The sequence below is a fragment of the Pipistrellus kuhlii genome, unplaced genomic scaffold (genome assembly GCF_014108245.1).
Source record: "Pipistrellus kuhlii isolate mPipKuh1 unplaced genomic scaffold, mPipKuh1.p scaffold_m20_p_29, whole genome shotgun sequence".
NCBI lineage: Eukaryota > Metazoa > Chordata > Mammalia > Chiroptera > Vespertilionidae > Pipistrellus > Pipistrellus kuhlii.
Window position 1 is genome coordinate 252,442 of NW_023425528.1, and position 19,991 is coordinate 272,432.

General features: G+C 39.1%; 1 pseudogene; it reads right to left on the reverse strand.

Moving 5' to 3' along the window:
* Positions 1-8,788: 8,788 nt before the first annotated feature.
* On the reverse strand, positions 8,789-10,368 carry LOC118728173 (annotated as a pseudogene).
* Between the last annotated feature and the right edge of the window lie 9,623 nt (positions 10,369-19,991).

Genomic DNA, 19,991 nt, shown 5'->3' on the forward strand with positions numbered 1-19,991 from the left:
GGTTTCTTAGCAGAATTATTTCAACACAGTCAAAGGACATCATGGAATTTATTGGACAACTGAAAGAATGCCTTGAGGTAGGGTGACTACTTTATAATTTTGCTATCAACCCCGATTGCTGCTTTTGAACTTGTGCTAAAATTTATTTTGGCTAAATGTGTAGAAACTGCTGATATTTATTTTTCATTGACCTCTTTCTCAAAATTCCCTTCAAAATAGCAAGACCTGCATTTTCATACAATATTAGAATTTCTAGATGTCTTGTTTATAGCAAATTTCATAAAGCAACTAGTGAATATAAAAATTTCTAGAGGAACAATTTATTTATTTTTATTTAAAATGTTTATTTTTCAATTACAGTTGACATTCAATTTTATTTTATACTAGTTTTATATGTACATCATAGTGGTTAGATAATTCTATACTTTACAGTGATTCCCCGTAATATTTCCAGGACCCACCTGGCACCATACATAGTTAATACTAGAGGCCCAATGCACAACATTTGTGCAAGAGTAGGCCTTCCTTTCCTCTGGCCTCTAGAACCTGGGACCTGGTCTTCCCTTGTATCACTGGCTTCGTCTGGAAGGTCATCCAGAAGGACGTCTGGTCTAAACAGCATGTTTTGCTGTTATTATTATAAAATATTGATTATGCTGTACTTTACATCTTCATGACTGTTTTGTAACTACCATGTTGTACTTCTTTTTTGATTAGGAAACATTGTTTATTTTATATCAAGTATTTGAAAGATAGCAAAAATATTAAAAGTAAAAATAAATACATTTATAAAAAATTAATTTTATACTTATTATTGATGAAAATAAACATATATTGACATTATTAAAATGCCTCTGTCTTCCTAAATAGTTTAGAAATTGGAAATAATCCTGCTAAATATTCTCATTGTAAAGCTCTAGTATTTGTTCACATGTATGTATATTTTGAGGTCTTATCATTTTACTTTTATTTATCAGTTATAGTTGATATTCAATATCATTTTGTATTAGTTTCAGGTGTACAATATAGTGGTTATATAATAACATACTTTACAAAGTGTTCCTCTTATATTTCTAGTAACCACCTGGCACACAGTGGCACAATCTCCCTAATCAGAACTGGGTGCTCTTACTGGACTGAGAGCTATGTTGGATCCTTGTTGATGGGCCTGAGAAATATAGTCAGGCCTTTAGCTCCCATTTCCCTTTTCTTGGGCAACGCTCAGCTTGTTCTTTGTTTCTATGAGACTGTTTCTGTTTTGTTTGTTCATTTTTTATGCTCTTTAGATTCCAAATATAAGAAAAATCATATGGTATTTTTCTTTTACTGTCTGACTTACTTTAATTAGTGTAATAACTTGTAGGTTCATTCAGGTTGTTGCAAATCATAAGATTTCATTCTTTTTTATAGTTAAGTAATATTCCAGTATACACTGATTGGTCAGATTATTATGATCTCTGGACGCATAATAATCTGGCCATTCAGTGTGTGTGTGTGTGTGTGTGTGTGTGTGAACTTGTGCATGGGTGGGGTCTGGCCAGCCTGGTCAGAGGGAAGGGACCTGAGTGGTTGGCCAACCTGCCTGCTGGTCGAACTCCTGGTTGAGGGGACAATTTACATATTAGCCTTTTATTATATAGGATATGCACTGAGTGGCCAGATTAATATGTGTTCAGAGATCATAATAATCTGGCCACTCAGTGTAGAGTGCTTTGGGTTGTATGGACATTTAATGATGTTAATTCTTCCTATCTATGAACACAGTATGTGTTTCCACTTATTTGTATCTTCTTCAATGTCTTATAATTTTTCTAAGTACAAGTCTTTTACATTCTTGGTTAAATTTATTCCTAGGTATTTTAATTCTTATGTTGTGATTATAAATAACATTTATAATAACCTTCCTAAGTTTCCCTTTCTGATAGTTCATTATCTATATATATAAAAAGACAGTGACTGTAATGACCGAAGGCTCAACCAAACACCAGAAGTCAGTCCTGTAGACAGTGCTGGGTTGCTGTGGCGACCTAGCACTGGCTACCGAGGAGGCTGCAGATCAGGCTAGAGATAGGCCTGGGGAGAGAATCAGGGTTTGATCCATAGCATCCATGGCAGCTGTTGACCAGATCTTGCCTTTCTCTTTCTGTCTCCAGGCCTGGCCAGCAGCTTGCCTCTTTTTCTCTTTGGGCCTCTGTGGGGGCTGCTGATCAGCCCTGCCTCTCTGATCAGGACCAGAGACACTGACTGGCATAGAAACCAACCAATCAGAACCAAACCTGGTTGAACTATGATGAGCCAATGGCTACCTAGGAGGTGGAGCTTTTGATGCTGACTGGCATAGAAACTGACTAATTAAAACCTAATTTGGGTGAATAGCAAAGGCAGAGCTTAAGGTGGGAGCTGAGGAGGAGTTTTAAGGCAGTTGTGGGTGAGATCAGGCCACAGGGGAGGGCAGTTAGGGGCAATCAGGCAGGCAGGCAGAGGCAGTTAGGGGTGATCAGGCAGGTGAGTGGTTAGGAGCCAGCAGTTCCAGATTGCAAGAGAGATGTCCGACATCTCCCGATTGGAGATGGTGCAACTGATTTCTGAATATTTATTTTGTACACTGCTATTTTACTGAATTTATCAGTTCTGGTAGCTTTTGGTGACATCTTTAAGGTTCTTTATATACAGTATCATATCATCTGCAAATAATTACAGTTTTACTTTTTGCTTTCTTATCTAGATGTCTTTATTCCTTCTTTTTATCTAATTTCTATGGCTAGGAATTGCAATACTATGTGTGTGTGTATATATGTCAGTAGCTCTGATGCACACTGACCACCAGAAGCATTCAATGCAGGAGTTGCTGAGCTTTGGTCACTTGGCAGCAACAGTTCTCTGGTGACACACCTGGAACCAGACAGGAGGGAGCCCATTCTGGGGTGTGTCACCTGAGAACTGCCCTCTCACAATTCAGGACACCTTGGAAGTCAGAGAGCCAGTTTCAGCCTGATCCCCGCTGGTCAGGCTGAGGGACCCCACTGGGGCATGAATCCATCCATTGGGCCTCTAGTTTTAAATAAAATTGGTTAAAATGGACAAACGTGTTTCATTCTGTATCTTAAGGAAGAAGCTTTTAGTTTTTCCCATTGAGTATGATGTTACCTATGAATTTGTTGCATGTGGACTTTATTATTTTGAGGTATGTTCCCTCATTTCCCTCTTTGCTGAGAGTTTTTATGATAATGGATGCTGGTTTTTTTCAAATGCTTTTTATGCATTATTATGTAATCATATGATTATTATCCTTTACTTTGCTTATGTGGTATATCATATTAACCAATTTTTTAATATTGAACCATCTTGAATTCTTATAAGAATTCTCACTTAAGCCAGGCCAGTGTGGCTCAGTGGTTGAGCATCAGCCTATGAAGCAGGAAGTCACAGTTCGATTGAGAGTCAGGGCATATTCTTGGGTTGTGAGCTCAATCCAACATCGGGGGTATGCAGAAAGTAGCAGATCAATGATTCTCTCTCATCATTGCTGTTTCTATCCCTCTCTCCCTCTCCTTCCTCTCTTAAAGCAATAAAAAAATATTTTTAAAAAAGAACTTTCAACTTTAAAGAAAAAAGAAATCCCACCTGATCATGATGTATGATATTTTTAATGTATTTCTAAATTTGGTTTGCTAAATTTCTGCATCTATGTTCATTAGGAATATTGCTGTATAATTTTCATTCTTTATAGTGTTTTTAATTGATTTTGGAATTAGGATATGCTGGACTTATAAAATGAGCTTGGGAGTCTTCCCTCCTCTTGAATTTTTTGGAATAGCATGAGATAGAAAGATGTTAGTTCTCATTTAAATGTTTGGTAAAATTCACCTGTAAAGTTATCCAGTCCAGGACTTTTGTTTGTTGATATGTTTTTAATTACTATTTTGCATTTCATTTGGTTGTAATCAGTCTTTTTAGATTTTGTTTTTTGTTCTTTTTATTTTTTATTCAAGCTTAGAAGATTGTTTCTAGGAATTTATCCATTTCTTACAGATTGCCTCTTTTGTTGGCATATAGTGTTTTTTAGTATTTTCTTACAATACTTTTTTTTTCTATGGTGTTAGCTGTCACTTCTTTCATTTCTGATTTTATTTATTTGCGCTCTCTCTCTCTCTCTCTCTCTCTCTCTCTCTCTCTCTCTCTCTCTCTTTCTTTCATTCTTATGATGAGTCTGGTTAAAGTATTATCAATCTTGTTTACATTTTCAAAAAACCAGGTCTTGGTTTCTTTTATCTTTTGTGATGATTTTTAGACTCTGTTTTATTTATTCCCACTCTGATCTCTATTATTTTCTTCCGCTCACTTTTGGCTTTGTTTGTGTTCTTTGTTTTGTTTTTAGTTCGTGTAGGTGTAAGGTTAGGTTGTTTACATTAGATTTTTCTTATTTTCTGATATAGGCCTGCATCTCTATGAATTTCTCCTTTAGGACTGCTTTTGCTGTGTTTCATAAATTTTGGGTCATTTTGTTTTCATTTTCATTTGCTTGAGGTGTCTTTTGATCTCTTCTTTTATCTCATGGTTAACCCAGTTATTGTTTAATAACATGTTATTTAGCTTCTATGCATTTGTGGGTTTTCAGTATTTTTTCTTGTAATTTCTAATTGCATACCATTGTGGTCAGAGAAGATGTGTGACATGATTTTAATCTTCTTAAATTTATTTTTGTCATTTTATGTCACAAAATGTGGGCTATCCTAGAAAATGTTTCATGTGCATTTGATAAGAATGTATATTCTTCTGGGTGAAATGCTCTGAAAAATATCAATTAAATCCATCTGGTTTAATGTGTCTCTTAAGATAGCTGTTTCCTTATTGATTTTCTGTCTGGAAGATTTATCCATTGATGTCAAGAGGGTGTTGAAATTACTTACTATCACTCTGTTATTGTTGATTCCTCTCCTTATGTCCATCAATTTTGCTTAATATGTTTTGGTGCTCCTATGTTGTATTCAAACATGTTTACAAGAGTTATAGTCTCATCCTTGCTGGTTTGCAAGTGGACATAGTGTTGGCCTGTGGACTGAAGGGTCCCAGGTTCAATTCCAGTCAAGAGTACATGCCCAGGTTGTGAGCTTGATCCCCAGTAGGGTGCATGCAGGAGGCAACCAATCAATGATTCTCATCATTGATGTTTCTATCTCTCCCTCTCTAAAATCAATAAAAATATATATAAAAAAGAGTTATAGTCTCTTGTAAGATTGACCTCTTTGTCATTATGCAGTGTTATTCTTTGTGTCTTATTATATATAGCATTCACTTTAAAATCTATTTTGTCTGATATAAGTATTGCTTCCAGCTTTTTTTTGCATTTCCATTAGTATGAAATATCTTTTCCATCCTTTTACTTTTTGTCTGTGTGTGTGTTTCATTCTGAGGTGGCTCTCTTGTTGACAACATATTTATGGGTTTATTTTATTATTCATTCAACCACCCTACATTTTATTGATTGAAGTATTTTAGCCATTTACATTTAAAGTTATTATTTATAGGTACATATTTATTGCAATTTTATTTATTATAGCTATGTCCCTCTTTTTTTCATCTTAAATAATATCCTTTAAATTTTCTTATAATATTGGTTTAGTGCTAATAAACTTTTTAGCTTTTCTTGTCTGAGAATCTTTATTTCTCTTTTAATTTTAAATAATAGCCTTACTGTGTAGAGTAGTCTTGGCTGTAAATTCTTGCTTTTCAGCACTTTACATATTTTGTGCCAATTCCTTTTGTCTTAAAATGTTTCTGTTGAGAAATCTACTGACAGTCTTAAGGGATCATCCTTGTAGATAATTTTCTTTCTCTTACTGCTTTTAAGATTCTCTTTGTCTTTAAGCTTTGGCATTCTAATTATAATGTGTCTTGGTACAGACCTCTTTGGTTGATGTTGTTTTGTACTCTCTGTGATTTCTGGGCTTGTGTGTCCTTTTTCTACATCAGGCTAAGGAAGTTTTCAGTTATTATTTATTCAAATACATTTTCAATACCTTGCTCTCTCTTTTCCCTCTGGTAAGCATATGATGTGAATATTGTTATGTTTCATGTTTTCCCAAAGGTCCCTTAAATTGTCATCATTTTTAAAAATTGTTTTTTCTTTTTGTTCCTCTCATTGGGTGTTTTTGCTACCTTTTCTCCCATATTACTGATTCAATCCTGTGCTTCATCTAACCTACTATTGTATTCTTCATTTCAGATATTGTATTCTTCATTTCTGACTGGTTCTTTTTTTGTTTTCTATGTCCTCTTTTATGCTTACTGTTTATTTTATTTCTTGCTGAGTTCATCCATTTCTCCCCCCCCCCCCCCATGTTCATTGAGCATCCTTATAACCATTGTTTTGAACTCTGTATCTGGTAGCTTGCTTCATTCATTTCATTTATTCCCCCCCCCCCCCCGAAGATTTCTTGTATTCTTTGATTTGAGGTATGTTTCTTTGTCTTCCTATTTTTGCTCCCTCACTGTGGTTGTTTCTATGTATTAGGTAGATCTGTTATGTCCCTCAGTCCTGATAGGTTGGCCTTATGTTGTAGGTATTGTCTGGTACCCAGTGGTGCAGTCTGGTTAGTCATGTGAGCCAGTTTCTTCAGGAACGTCAATTGTGTGTTGTCTGTTCCCTCCTTTTGTAGTTGAGTCTTGATTACTGTTGGCATATCAGTGGGTGAAATTGACCCCCAGGCTGGCTGGTTATCAGGATTGTACACAACTACAGTGTATGAGCTTATGTACTTTGACCCCACAGAGCAGGATTCAACAGGATCTGGTATCTTCTAAGCCTCCCTTTGGGTGTGCTGCATTTAGAGCTAATTGAGTGGTGCTCTGTTGTCTGAGACCAGCCACTGGGTGTGTTGGTTCTGGGGTCTCCTGGGAAATACTCTGGAGAAAATCCATATCAGACACTGCCTTTGACTGGCCCAGGATCACTTGTTAGGAGCTCCAACATGATTTATCAATGGTAGCTGCCTGTGTTCGGCTTAGATGCTCATAGAAATAGTCCTCCGTCCCCCCCATGAACTGAGAACAATTTTCACTAGTATTGGGCCTGGGGAAAGACAGTTAAATGCCCAAGTTACCCTGAGACCTGCCACTCCTTCCAGCTACCAATATATTTAGCTGCTAAAAGAACATAAGGCAGAATGTGAGTTGGCTGAACCAGAGTCTTAGGGTACCACCAGTGTGGGGCAAATGGTGTTCACCAGGTTAATACAGATTCATATTTGTTGCCAGTGCTGGGCCTGTGGCCACTCAGCAAATGTCTCAGGGCATACCACAGCCACCCACCACCCACCAGGTGCCTGTGGACATGTGTGGTAAGACAGGGTTCTCAGAGAGTTTTCAAAATGGAGGTTCTTGGGTTCAATAGGCTAATGCAGATTCAGATTTGGTTGTGTGGTGAGAGGGCTCAGCACAGGAACAATGGTGGCTGTTTCTCTAGCCCTCTCCCTGAATCCATACAACTCAGTTTCTCCCTGTATGTATCTGGCACCCACCAAACTTGATGGAATTCCTCACAAGTTTTGTTTTCTTTAAAAAACTATTTTTTTTTAATTGATTTCAGAGATGAAGGGAGAGGAAGAGAGAGAGAAACATCAATGATGAGAGAGAATCATTGATTAGCTGCTGGCGATCAAGCCCACAACCCAGGCCGGAATCAAACTGTGATCTCCCTGTTCATTGGTCAATGCCCAACCACTGAGCCATGCCAGTCCTCACAAGTTTTTAAAGAAAGACTTCCATGCTGGCCTAGGCTGGTTGTTGCAGAAAGAGCCCTGTTCAAATGTTGGGTATTATGCTGTTTCAGGGAATTGTTATAGTAGAACTAGTGGAGTTCACCAGGCTCATACCGAATCATGTTAGACTGTATGAGGGGAGTGCTTCACACAGTGACAATGGTGAATATCCCTCTAGGCCTCCCCTTGGAGTCACACAACTCAATTTCTCCCTATATTTTCTGGCAAACCCTGAGCTTGACAGGAATGCCTTAAGAGTTAAAAAAAATCTTTAAATTTATTTTTATTTTTAAATTTTTTTTTATTGATTACAGTGTGTGTCCTTATTCCCCCATTATCTCCCATACCCCTCCCTCTTGCCCTCACCCCAACCCCCTGTTGTGTATGTTCATTGGTTAGGCTTATATGCATGCATTCGAGTCCTTTGGTTAATCTCTCCTCCTTACCCCACTCTCCCCTACCTTCCCTCTGAGGTTTAATGGTGTGATCAATGATTCCCTGTCTCTGGATCTATTATTGTTCATCAGTTTATGTTGTTCATTATATTCCATAAATGAGTGAGTTCATGCGATATTTATCTTTCTCTGCCTGGCTTATTTCACTTAGCATAACGCGTTCCAGTTCCATCCATACTGTTCCAAATGGTAAGAACTCCTTCTTTACCTCAGCATAGTATTCCATTGTGTAGATGTACCACAGTTTTTTAATCCACTCACCTGCTGATGGGCACTTAAGCTTTTTCCAAATTAAATTTATTTTTCAATTGCAGTTGACATATAAGCATCTTTGAGAGGTTTTAAAAAATAATTTTTACAAAAAATACCAACTTGGTTTGTTGGTTAAAAACAGTGGTAAAATTTAGGACATTTTCACATTATCTCCCAACTCAAAAATGTATTTTCCATTATCTAAGGTTAATGTGTTAAGCTCTGGTTCCCTAAAACCCCTCACTGTTCATCTACACTGGAAAAAAGTCTTGCTAGAACTCATGAGAGGAGGATGCCAGAGGCAACCTAAGTCTTGATTACTCCTTTATCCTTCAAATTCTCTGAGCTGAAGGGAAGCAGAGAATGAATAAGGAGGCCAGAAGGGTTGGAACTGGAATCTAGGGCCCACTGCCAAAGATGTTCTAGAAATAGTTATTCTTGTCTCCTCTAATCCCAAATAAGTACCATTGCCAGGACTTAAGAGGGAGAAGAAAGGAGATAGTTGGTTTGAGAACCAGTTGTGGCTTCCAAACAGTCCCCTTGCAATGGTAAAACCAGTGAATGCAACAGTCCAGGACTGGGGGACCCCCACTTTTTTTCTCCCACCCAATCAAGAGGTAAAAAGGAATTCCTTGGGGGTACAGCAAGCCCAGCTGCTCTTAAATCTCCACATCATTTTCATTGTTGTTTTCATGGTCTCTGTCATAGAACTCACTGGGTGCCTCTAGCCTGCTGTAGTTCTCCTCAGGACCACTTTCCTCTTCATCAGCCTCATCAGTCCTGTCACTGGTCAGGAGGCCTGTGGGCACACCATGAATCTGGATACTAGGCCCATGTTTCAGCATCTTTAGATTTTCAAAGATTGTTTAGCGGATCTGGTCCAGATACTGACATGAGTTCTGATTCTTGATGCAGATGCTGACATCTGGATGGAATGTGAAATTTGGGGCAAAGTACTCAAAGTATTCACTCTAGGGAAGCTCCTCACTAATAGCCTCTTCTACCAGCAGTGAGGTCTCCAGCACCAGGCAACATTACAGACAGTATAACTATCACCACCTAGCACCAGTAGAGGAATACTGATGCTATTAACATGTTCAACGCATTCCCTATATATCCTCAAATGCTGAGGTTAAAGTAGTCCAATTCATCACAGCCCAGAGAGTCAGCTCCACACTGGAAAACATTGCACATGTGTTGGTAGAAGTCCACCACCTAGTTGATAACCAGCTGGAAAAGGAGCTTATAACTCTGGTCATTAGTGCCATCCCACAGGGGCACATTGAGACAGTAGTAGTGGCCTCCTTCTGCTCCAACTTCATACATGTCACCTGTGCTCAGGAAGAAGTAGTTTCCATACTTGTGGAAGGACACTGTCATGACCTGGTCAGTGGCATAGAAGGCTTTCTGAACCCCATCATCATGGTGGATATCAATATCAATGTAGAGCACCTGAGGGTGGTACTTGAACAGTTCCAGGATGCCAATCACAATGTCATTGACATAGCAGAAGCCAGAGACCTCTAACTTCTTGGCATGGTGCAGACCTGCATCCCAGTTAATGGCAATATCACAAATTTTGTTCTTCAGCTGGGTTGCTCCTTGAAGAGATATTCCTGTGTAATTGGAACAAAACTCAAAAAGCCTGGGAAACACTGGGCAGTCACCATCCACACTGAAGGCCTTAAGGCTCTTAGTAAAGCTTTGCATATTGATGGGGCTGACTCTAGGAAGTCAATGCAGTCCTCAGAGTGGAAGCAGCACATGTCATGTTGGGAGGCCTAGTATGGCTTGAAGATGATTATCTTCTTACAGAGCCTGTAGTGCAGGACCCGACTATGGATCAGTGCCAAACAGTGAGGCTTCATAGGGTGCTCAGCCCCATAGTGGAAGTTGACCACATTGGGGTCATAGAATTAGGCTGCAGTTTTTGCTATGGTGCCTGGGGGACCAGGCCCTGAACCTCAGCTGTCCACCCAGCTGCCAGCCCCCCCACTCCTCTTGGAATGTTTAAAGACTGCAACTCAGGCCCAGGATGGTTGGTGCCAAGAGAGCCTTGGGCCATGTGCAAGTTGGATAAGGTGGGGTCCTAGGGAGTCATCAGGGTGGAGCTAGTGGAATTCATTAAGCTAATGCAGAATCAGATTTGGCTTTGTGGGAGGACAATTTAACAAAAGGACAATGGGAGCTAAGAGCAATTTAAAGTAGAATGAGTAGAATTAATTTCAAATATATATCACTCCAGTTCATAATTTTGCACTTGGATATATATCACTTTACATTGTTTTGCTCTGTTCAAGGCCTTTTAGAAATTAAATAGCTTTGTGCACATATTAGGACATATACTTGTTTATAACTTTATATCATAAAAATAATGTACAACTATTCTTTTCTATTGAGGTCTGAAGGGAGAATATCCTTCAATGTGTACTTTTACATAAGTTTTCTCATTTTATTTTATATATTATTTATAATATGTTTTTTTAAAATATATATTTTATTGATTTTTTACAGAGAGGAGGAGAGAGGGATAGAGAGCTAGAAACGTCTATGAGAGATGAACATCGACCAGCTGCCTCTTGCACACCCCCCACCGGGGATGTGCCCGCAACCAATGTACATGCCCTTGACCGGAATCGAACCTGGGACCTTTCAGTCCGCAGACCGACGCTCTACCACTGAGCCAAACCGGTTTCGGCTATAATATGTTTTTATTGATTTCAGAGAGAGCTAGGAAGGGTAATGGAGAGAGAGATAGAAACATCAATGAGAAATATGGAATGGCTGCCTCTTGCATGTCTCCTTCTGGGGATCAAGCCAACAACCTGGGCATGTGCCTCTACCTGGGATCAAACTGGTGACCTCTCAGTGCATGGATAATGCTCAGTCCACCTAGCCACACCAGCTGGGCCCATTTTATATACTTTATTGTTTTTACAAATGAATCATAGAGAAGTCAAAGTTAATTGCCCAAGGTTACCCAACTAGTTAAGGGTGCAGCCAACATTAAAAAACAAGTCTGTGTAACTCCAGAGGCTATACTTTTCCCGCTACCTCACAATGCCTACAGGAAACTACTTTAAGTTCTTGGAGGGCTTTGTCTTTTTTTTTTTTTTTTAACCTAAGCTGTTTCCAAATAAATTATAGAAGAACTGAATAGCATAGTATTCAATTCTTTCTATATATTTTGGAAGTAGTATTTTCAAAAGGAATTATGTTTTTGTTTAAACAACCAGGGTTCTATGACTAGAGTATTTCCAAATAAGGGTGTCTTTCCAAAAATTATTTGCTTTCTTGGCAGTCTCCATACATTCTTTGTGAATTCAGCTACATTTCCCATCTTCCTTGTTTAGCAAAGAATCATATGTTAGTAACATTTTTTGAAAGGTGTGGCCTGGTAATATTTTTTTCAGATTTGAAATGGCTAAGTTTCCTGTCCTCATAAGGTCAAATTGTGGTGAAGCCAGCTGATAAGTTAGGCATTTTTAAATTGACTTTTGTTTGGATATAGCTTTGTGTAGCCATGAATGTGGATATGATTTAGGAGTGAAAGCTTATGCCTAAAATTTAAGGCACAGATATTTCAGGCTTTTCATAAGTATGAGACAAATTCCTTTGTGTCAGAATATGTTGTCTTTTTTTTCTTGATCAGAGAAAAATGTATTTTATCATTGTAAGTGCACTTAGGAGAACTGACCCTTAAGTTGAATTCATTGGGGTGACACTGGTTAACAAAATTATAAAATTATATAGTTTTCAGGTGTACAATTTTATAACACATCATCTGTATATTGTATTATGTCTTCACCACCTCAAATAAAGTTTCCTTTCATCACCATTTATCTCCCCTATATCCTCCACTACTTCCCACCAATGCCCCTTTCCTCTGGCATGGTGAAGGGATTAAGGGACCCTTAAAATATATACAGCATGTATCACTCTCAGACTTCAATCACTGTTATTAAAAAATATAACTATTTTCTATAACATCTATATTTCAGACTTTGAACCCCAAGTGCTCTATGATGGGAGACTGGTAGGGAAAAACACTAAACTCTTTCATTTTTAGAGTCTTCACCTCAAGGCTGTAACATCATACTGATATCTTATGTTGTACCAAGCCATTGGGAGGTACTGGGGTGAGTAGCAGTGATGAGATGACAGACAGATAGTTATGAATTGGAGGTCTATATAGATGACCACTGATAGGTCTACTCTACAGGTGAGCAATTGGGGCCAGGGAGGGATTCAGGAGGTTGGCCAGTGAGGGAAGAACCATGGGAGGGCTCCAGAGCATGTCCGACCTGTGTAGCTTAGTCCTGATAGGCTGGACCCCAGCAGCAAGCTAAACCTCTGGTCAGAGTATCTGTCAGATGTTTTATTCTGCTGTGGTTAAAACAGCAAATATTGGAAAAACAACTTATATGTTCATCAGTAGAGAACTGAGTAAATAAATTATGATACATTCATACAATGTAACATAAATAGTTTTAAAGATTAAATACATCTAAATGCATTGCCATAGATAATGATTAAGTTATATAAAGTGCAAAAAATTAGAACACTATGATCCTATTTATTCTTTTAAAATATAGACAAGTTTGGCTCTGACAGTGTTGCTCAGTGGTTGAGCATCACTCTATGAACTAGGATGTCACGGTTCGATTCCTGGTCAGGGCACATGCCTGAATTGTGGAAATGCCAGCCATGGTTGATGCTTCTCTTTCCTTCTTGCAGGGTGCCAGAAGACCTGCTGATCTCTCTCCTTCACCCCCTCAGAAAGGTCAGTGGGGTTGTCTAAGCAGAGCTTCTTTGTCTACCATCATTAGCACGTGGCCACTCACTCTGTCCTCCAGGTCACCATCTAGACCCACCAGGTCCAGTTTCTGGAAGAAATGGCCCTCACATACTGGGGTAGCTTCACCATCTGGAATTCAGGGAAGCAAGGGCCCAAGGCTATATGACTGGTGGCCTAACAGCCATCAACAGTGCAAGGTTGTTGCATTTTGCAGCATCAATGAGTACAAGATTTAGAAGGGCTTCTATTGCTGGGGACTCTCAGAAAAGACCCCAGTCTGGAGTTCTGATCTTGCACTTCTGAGCTGCCCGGTTGCCCTTTATCATCTGTGCGAAGCTGGATCTTTGGGGGTTGGGAGTAGCCATGGAGGAGAACCAGTGGCTCCTGCATCTCCCAGTGGAAGTGAAGGAAGCCCAAGGGGTTGGGCTTCCTTCACTTCCACTGGGAGACACCTACAGCAGTTACTGACAGTCGAGGACCGAGACACAGCTCTGCTTTGTATCACCTCACCTCCCTGCTGTTCTGGTAGGGACTTTCTTTGTACTTACTTTTTGAATTAAGTGCTCACTGGACCTGGAGGATAATACAGCTGAATTCTCCCATGTGCAGCACTGCAGGAGAGGCTGTGGACGTTACAGGCCTCACTGGAGGCCAAGGCTGACCCTGGACACAGGCCAATGGTTATCTTGGACCCCAGATCTTGGCTGTATGACTTGGGCTAGTTTTCACCTACAATGAGAAACTGCTCATTTAGTTCAGGTGGGAGGGCACATTTTAAGGCTAGATACTAATATAGTTTAGTAAAATTTGCTCTCAAACTTTAAAAAAACAAAAACAAAAATGTATTTTGTGAAACTTTTCCTCATTGAAAACTAGCAATCTCCTTTTATGCCTCCTGAAAACACCCCAGCTCTATGAAGGTTTGTGTGGATTGTCTAACAAACATACTTAGAAGACCCATCTATGGCAGCAGCATTCAGGGACCAGAGAAAGCCAAGTCATGAAATCACATCCTGATTCTTTTGGGATGCTGGTGTGCCTGACTTGTTAAACCAAGCTGCACAAGTGTTTTGCTAAGCTCTCTACTGTACTGGCTTTTAAAAAATATGTTTTTATTAATTTCAGAGAGAGGAAAGGAGAGGGAAAGACAGAAACATCAGTGATGAGAGAGAATAATCTATTGGCTGCCTCCTGTCAGCCCCCCTACTGAAGATCTAGCCCGAAATCTGGACATGTACCCTGACCAGCAATCAAACCATGACCTCCTGGTTCATGGGTTGATGCTCAATCACTGAGCCACACCGGCTGGGTTGTACTGGCTTTTGAGTAACCATCTCTCTTCATGTTCCACATTCATTTCTGATATCTTTAAACAATTATCATTTTCAGAGTTTTGGACAAAGGGAAACAATGCCTTGGCTCCAATATCAGCTCCCTTCATAACACTAAACATGTGGTCACAACTAGAGTCTTAGTTCACCTTTTCTCCCTGAGGACATAGGTACTGAACAGAGAATTGGCTGTCTCACTGGTCTCACCCAGGGGATATATAGTTGTTAATAGGATCTATATAATAAAGAGGTAATATGCAAATTGATCCCCATACCCTCACATCATAAGATGGCCTCCCCCATGTTGTTACAAGATGGCTGGCAGGGGAGAGAAGTTGGCGGGGGGACCAGGCCTGCAGGGGAGGGCAGTTGGGGGTGATCGGGCCAGCAAGGAAGGGCAGTTGGGGACATTCATGCCGGCAGGGGAGTGGTTAGGTGTCAATCAGGCTGGCAGGGGAGCAGTTAGGAGATTATCAGGCCAGAAGGCAGAATGGTTAGGGACAATTAGGCAGCCAGGAAGGTGAGTGGTTAGGAGCCAACAGTTTTGGATTGTGAGAGGGATGTCCGACAGTCGGGGTCCCAGATTGGAGAGGGTGCAGGCTGGGTTGAGGGACACCCCCCCCCCCATGCACAAATTTTGTGCACCAGGCCTCTAGTATGATTAATAAGACCACTTGGTTATATGATGTGGCAGTGTGGCCACAGAATTTTGATTTATTCCACAGGCCATTTTGCTATTTTATTACTTTCTCTACTCAAGTCCATTTTTAAAAAGGTTATAGCTATATGATGGCACAAAATTAACAATTTTTATTCAATTTTAATTTTTGACTGTCATAAAAATCCAAGCTTTAATGCACTGATATGAATCATTCCAAGTTGTTTTGCTCCATGGGACAACATAATAGCCAGATCTACAAGTTTCTGGTCTGGTTATTAACATAATTCAGCCAGCCAGGCAGAAATCTAGTCCATCACTCAGCCATTGAATCCCAACAAAATACTAATTTTGTCAGTTATAGTAATTTTGTCTAAAGGTTTATAATTTGAGTAATGCTTTTTAACAGACTATTTTTCCAGCATGCCCTTGGAAAGTGTGTCTGGAAAATGGAGATATTATGGAAAATAGAGAAATAAAAGTAGGGGAAAGGGGGATCATCTTTAGATGAGTTCACCATATTTGCCTCCAGTTCTGTTTTTAGCATTTGACTGCACAATATGTTCAAGCCCAGATAAATGATTGCTTCCCACAGGTCACCATCATTATTTCCGCTCATCTCAAAAGCCATTCATCATCATCTCCAAAGTGTGTTTTGACTTATGAGGTACTTTGAAAGGATACACGCAAGGTGGGAGGTGAAGTATTATCAGAGACTAGAAACAAAACTTAAATATTTGGCTTTGTTCATGGATGTTCCCCAAATTCAGTTATGTACATTCATGCTTCTGCCATATGCCATTACATTCTTTTTGTATAAAACACCCTTGATTTCCATGAACAATTGGTTAATTCTCCAAAGTCCTTTGAGATTCAAATTGTCACTTTTTCTAAAATGTCTTCCTTGACTTCTCCCCATAGATAATAATCCAAACAATTCCCATTTTGTAGCACTTCCAGTTAGACAGAAAATGTACTTTGTTGAAATCATTATCTTTCATGACTATCCCCAAGCCATTATTTAAACCTGACAACTACTTTATGAGGTAGACATTAATCCAATCAACCACAAAGGGAACTGTCCCTTTTAAGAGTTTAAGTAACTTCTTAAGGCTACACAATTAGTACATGGTAGAGGAAAGATTTGAACCCAACTTCTGTAGTCTATTTACTAAGTCCCTATAGCATTGTTTTCTAAAAAGTGGCACATAAACCACTGCTCCTATGAAAGATGAATTGAGATGATGCATGAACATCTTGATACAAATGATTTTTTGATCTATTCATTTTTGTGAAATATACAGAGAATAAGAAAACAAATACATTGTCAACATTTTGCCAAATTTGCTTCATATTTATATAGAAGGAATACAACCTCTTTGTTCACCTCCCAGATCTCATTCCTCTCCAACCCTCCTCAGAAATAACCACTTTCTAAATGTAACAATGATCATTCCTTTATAAGAGTTTAAACTACTGCTGTGTACATATTTATCAATATGTAATATGCAATGTTGTTTTGCATGCCTTTAAACTTTATATAAATAGGACATAATCTATGTTTTTTTCCCACCCTGTTTTGTTCATGAAATATTTTGTTATTGATACACATGGCCTTTGCACTTGCATTTTTAAAATAAATCTTTATTTTTCAGCTTATTACAGTTGTTCCTCCCCCCCCATAGTTCTCCTCCACCCGATTCCCACCCCACCCCTGCCCTTACCCCCCCAACTGTCCTTGTCCATAGGTGTATGATTTTTGTCTAATCTCTTCCTGTACCCCCACATTCCCTTTTCCACGAGAATTGTCAGTCCACTTCCTTTCTGTGCCCTTTATTCTATTATATTCACCAGTTTATTCTGTTAATCAATTTTTTTATTCATTTGATTTTTAAGATTCACTTGTTGATAGATATGTATTTGTTGTCACTTTATTGTTCATCATTTTTATCTTTACCTTTTCTTCTTCCTTTTCTTCTTAAAGAATACCCTTCAGCATTTCATATAATACTGGTTTGATGGTGATGAACTCCTTTAGCTTTTTCTTATCTGTGAAGCTCTTTATCTGACCTTCAATTCTAAATGATAGCTTTGTGGGGTAGAGTAATCCTAGTTGTAGGTTCTTGCTACTCATCACTTTGGATATTTCTTGCCACTCCCTTCTGGCCTGCATAGTTTCTGTTGAGAAATCAGCTGACAGTCGTATGGGCACTCCATTATAGGTAACTGTTTTTCTCTTGCTGCTTTTAAGATTCTTTCTTTGTCTTTTGCACTTGGCAATTTAATTATGATGTGTCTTGATGTGGTCCTCTTTGGATTCCTTTTGTTTGGGGTTCTCTGTGTTTCCTGGACTTATAAGTGTATTTCTTTCACCAGGTAGGGGAAGTTTTCAATGATTATTTCTTCAAATAGGTTTTCAATATCTTGGTCTCTCTGTCTCTTTTTCTGGCACCCCTATAATTTGGATGTTGGTAGACTTGAAGTTGTCCTTGAGGCTCCTTACACTGTCTTCATATTTTTGGGTTCTTTTTTCTTTTTTGGTTGGGTGTTTTTTGATTCTTCATATTTCATATCTTTGACTTGATTCTTGGGTTCCTCTAGTCTGCTGTTGGATCTTTGTATATTTTCTTTCTTTCAGTCAGTGTATGCTTAATTTCTAATTGGTCCTTTTTCATATCCTTGAGGGCCTCACTATATTTCTCAGAGATTTCTATAAGATTCTTGTGTAACCTTATAACCATGGTCTTGAACTCTATATCCAGTAGTTTTCTTTCCTCCATTTCTTTCATTTGTAACATGTGTCTTTGTTTCTGCATTTTGGCTGCTTCCCTGTGTTGATAGAGTGGATTTGTGTGTTAGGTGTCTTATAGTGTCCAGTGGCTCAGTCTCCCTAATTACCTGAGGAAGACACTCTTGGTGCACCCCTATGTGGGTTGTGTGCACAGTCTTGTTGTAGTTAAGCCTTGATTGCTGTTGGTATCACTGGGAGGAATTGACCTCCAGGCCAATTGGCTGTGAGGACCAGTTGTGTCTATAATGGGAGAACTGCTGTGCTGCAGACACCCTTTGGGGGCAGGACTTGCTTCAGTGGGGCTTTGGCACTTACTGAGTTTATCTCCTGAGTGTGTCTCTTATGGATATGAAGAGTTGTAATCTGGATGTTCTCACTCTGACCCCTGAGTACACTGGCTTCTGAATCTCCAAGGAGATGCAAAATCAGCCACTGCCTGAGGCCCAGCAGGGAGTTACAGAGTGATCTGAAGATTCTACTCTTTGTTTGGGGTTTGGAGGTGCCTAGATGAGGCCCAGCTGTGAAGCAATGCAAGCTACTGTAGAGACTTGGGTCTTCTTTTGGAAGCTCTGGGGCTCTCTGACCGAGTTGCAGTTTGTTAGATTGCAAAAGGCCAGACCATTCATGTGCAAAAGCCTCTGAGCACAGCTTGGGTGGGGTGGGTTATCAGGGAATCACCAGGGTGGAACAAAGAGCAATGGCTACTCAGCAGCCCTGCCCTGAAGAAACCCCTGGGTCTCTGAGTCCCATGGCTCCATGCAGGAACAATGATTGCTGCAAGCACCTCTAGAGAAAGCTGCCCTCTCATTCCAGCCTGATGCCAGACAATCCAGTTTCTCTCCATGTGAGGTATGATTCTGGGTCCCCAGAGTCTAGCCTGGAACTGGATTTCAGAGTAGTTGGGAGCTTATATCTCCCTCCTGAATGAAAAAGAGAACAGAGTACCCAGTTGCCAGCCCCTTTCGCAAGCACCTCTGTACCTCCACACTTCCCCACCTCTGCACCTCCTACCAGACTCAATGCGCTTCTTTCTTTCCTTCTAGTTGTAGAATTTCCACTCATCCAGCCTTCCTGTGGTTCTGGATGATATTCATTTTGTCTTTTAGTTGTAGTATTGATATGGTTGTGTGCAGCAACAAGTTCAGGTGTTTACCTATGCTGCCATCTTGGTTGTCTCTGCTCCTGCATTTTTAATGCTGTAACTATTCCATTGTATCAATATCAGATTTATTTATACATTCTCCTCTTTACTGATGTATAAATTACTTACAATGTTTTATATTACAAATAATTCCCCACTTAGCATTCCTGTGCATGTCTTTTTGTATACATTTGCTAGATTTTTCTCTAGGATACAAACCACAAAGCAGAATTGCCAGGACATAGGTAATATGAATCTTCAACTTTATAAAAGATTACAAAGTTGTTCTCTAATATGAGTCAATTTACATATCCACCAGCAGTTTATAAGAATTTTCTTTTCTCAAAATCCTCAACTAACTTCTTAGTTTTAGCTAGCCTTACGAGTGTGAACCATTATTTCACAGGTTATTTTTAATTTGTATTTTCTGATATTAGTAAGGTTTAAGATTGTTTCATAAGTTTATAAGCCATTGGATATCTTCCTTTGTGAATTGCCCATTTTTTATTGTAGAAATTATTTATTTTAAAACTTACATTCAGCAAAATTCATTTTTTTAATGTACAGTTTTATTAATCTTAATAAATGCATAGAGTTGTATAATCACTACCACAAATAAGAGATAGGTCTTGATGCTCCATTGTAGTAAATCGTCCTCAGGTTCATAATCCCTGGAAAAAATTTTTATTTTATTCAATAGTTTTGTCTTATCCTAAATTTCACATAAAGGAACTATACAGTATGTAGGTTTATTATGTCTGGCTTCTTTCGTTTAGTATAATGTGCTTGAAATTCAGCAATGTTA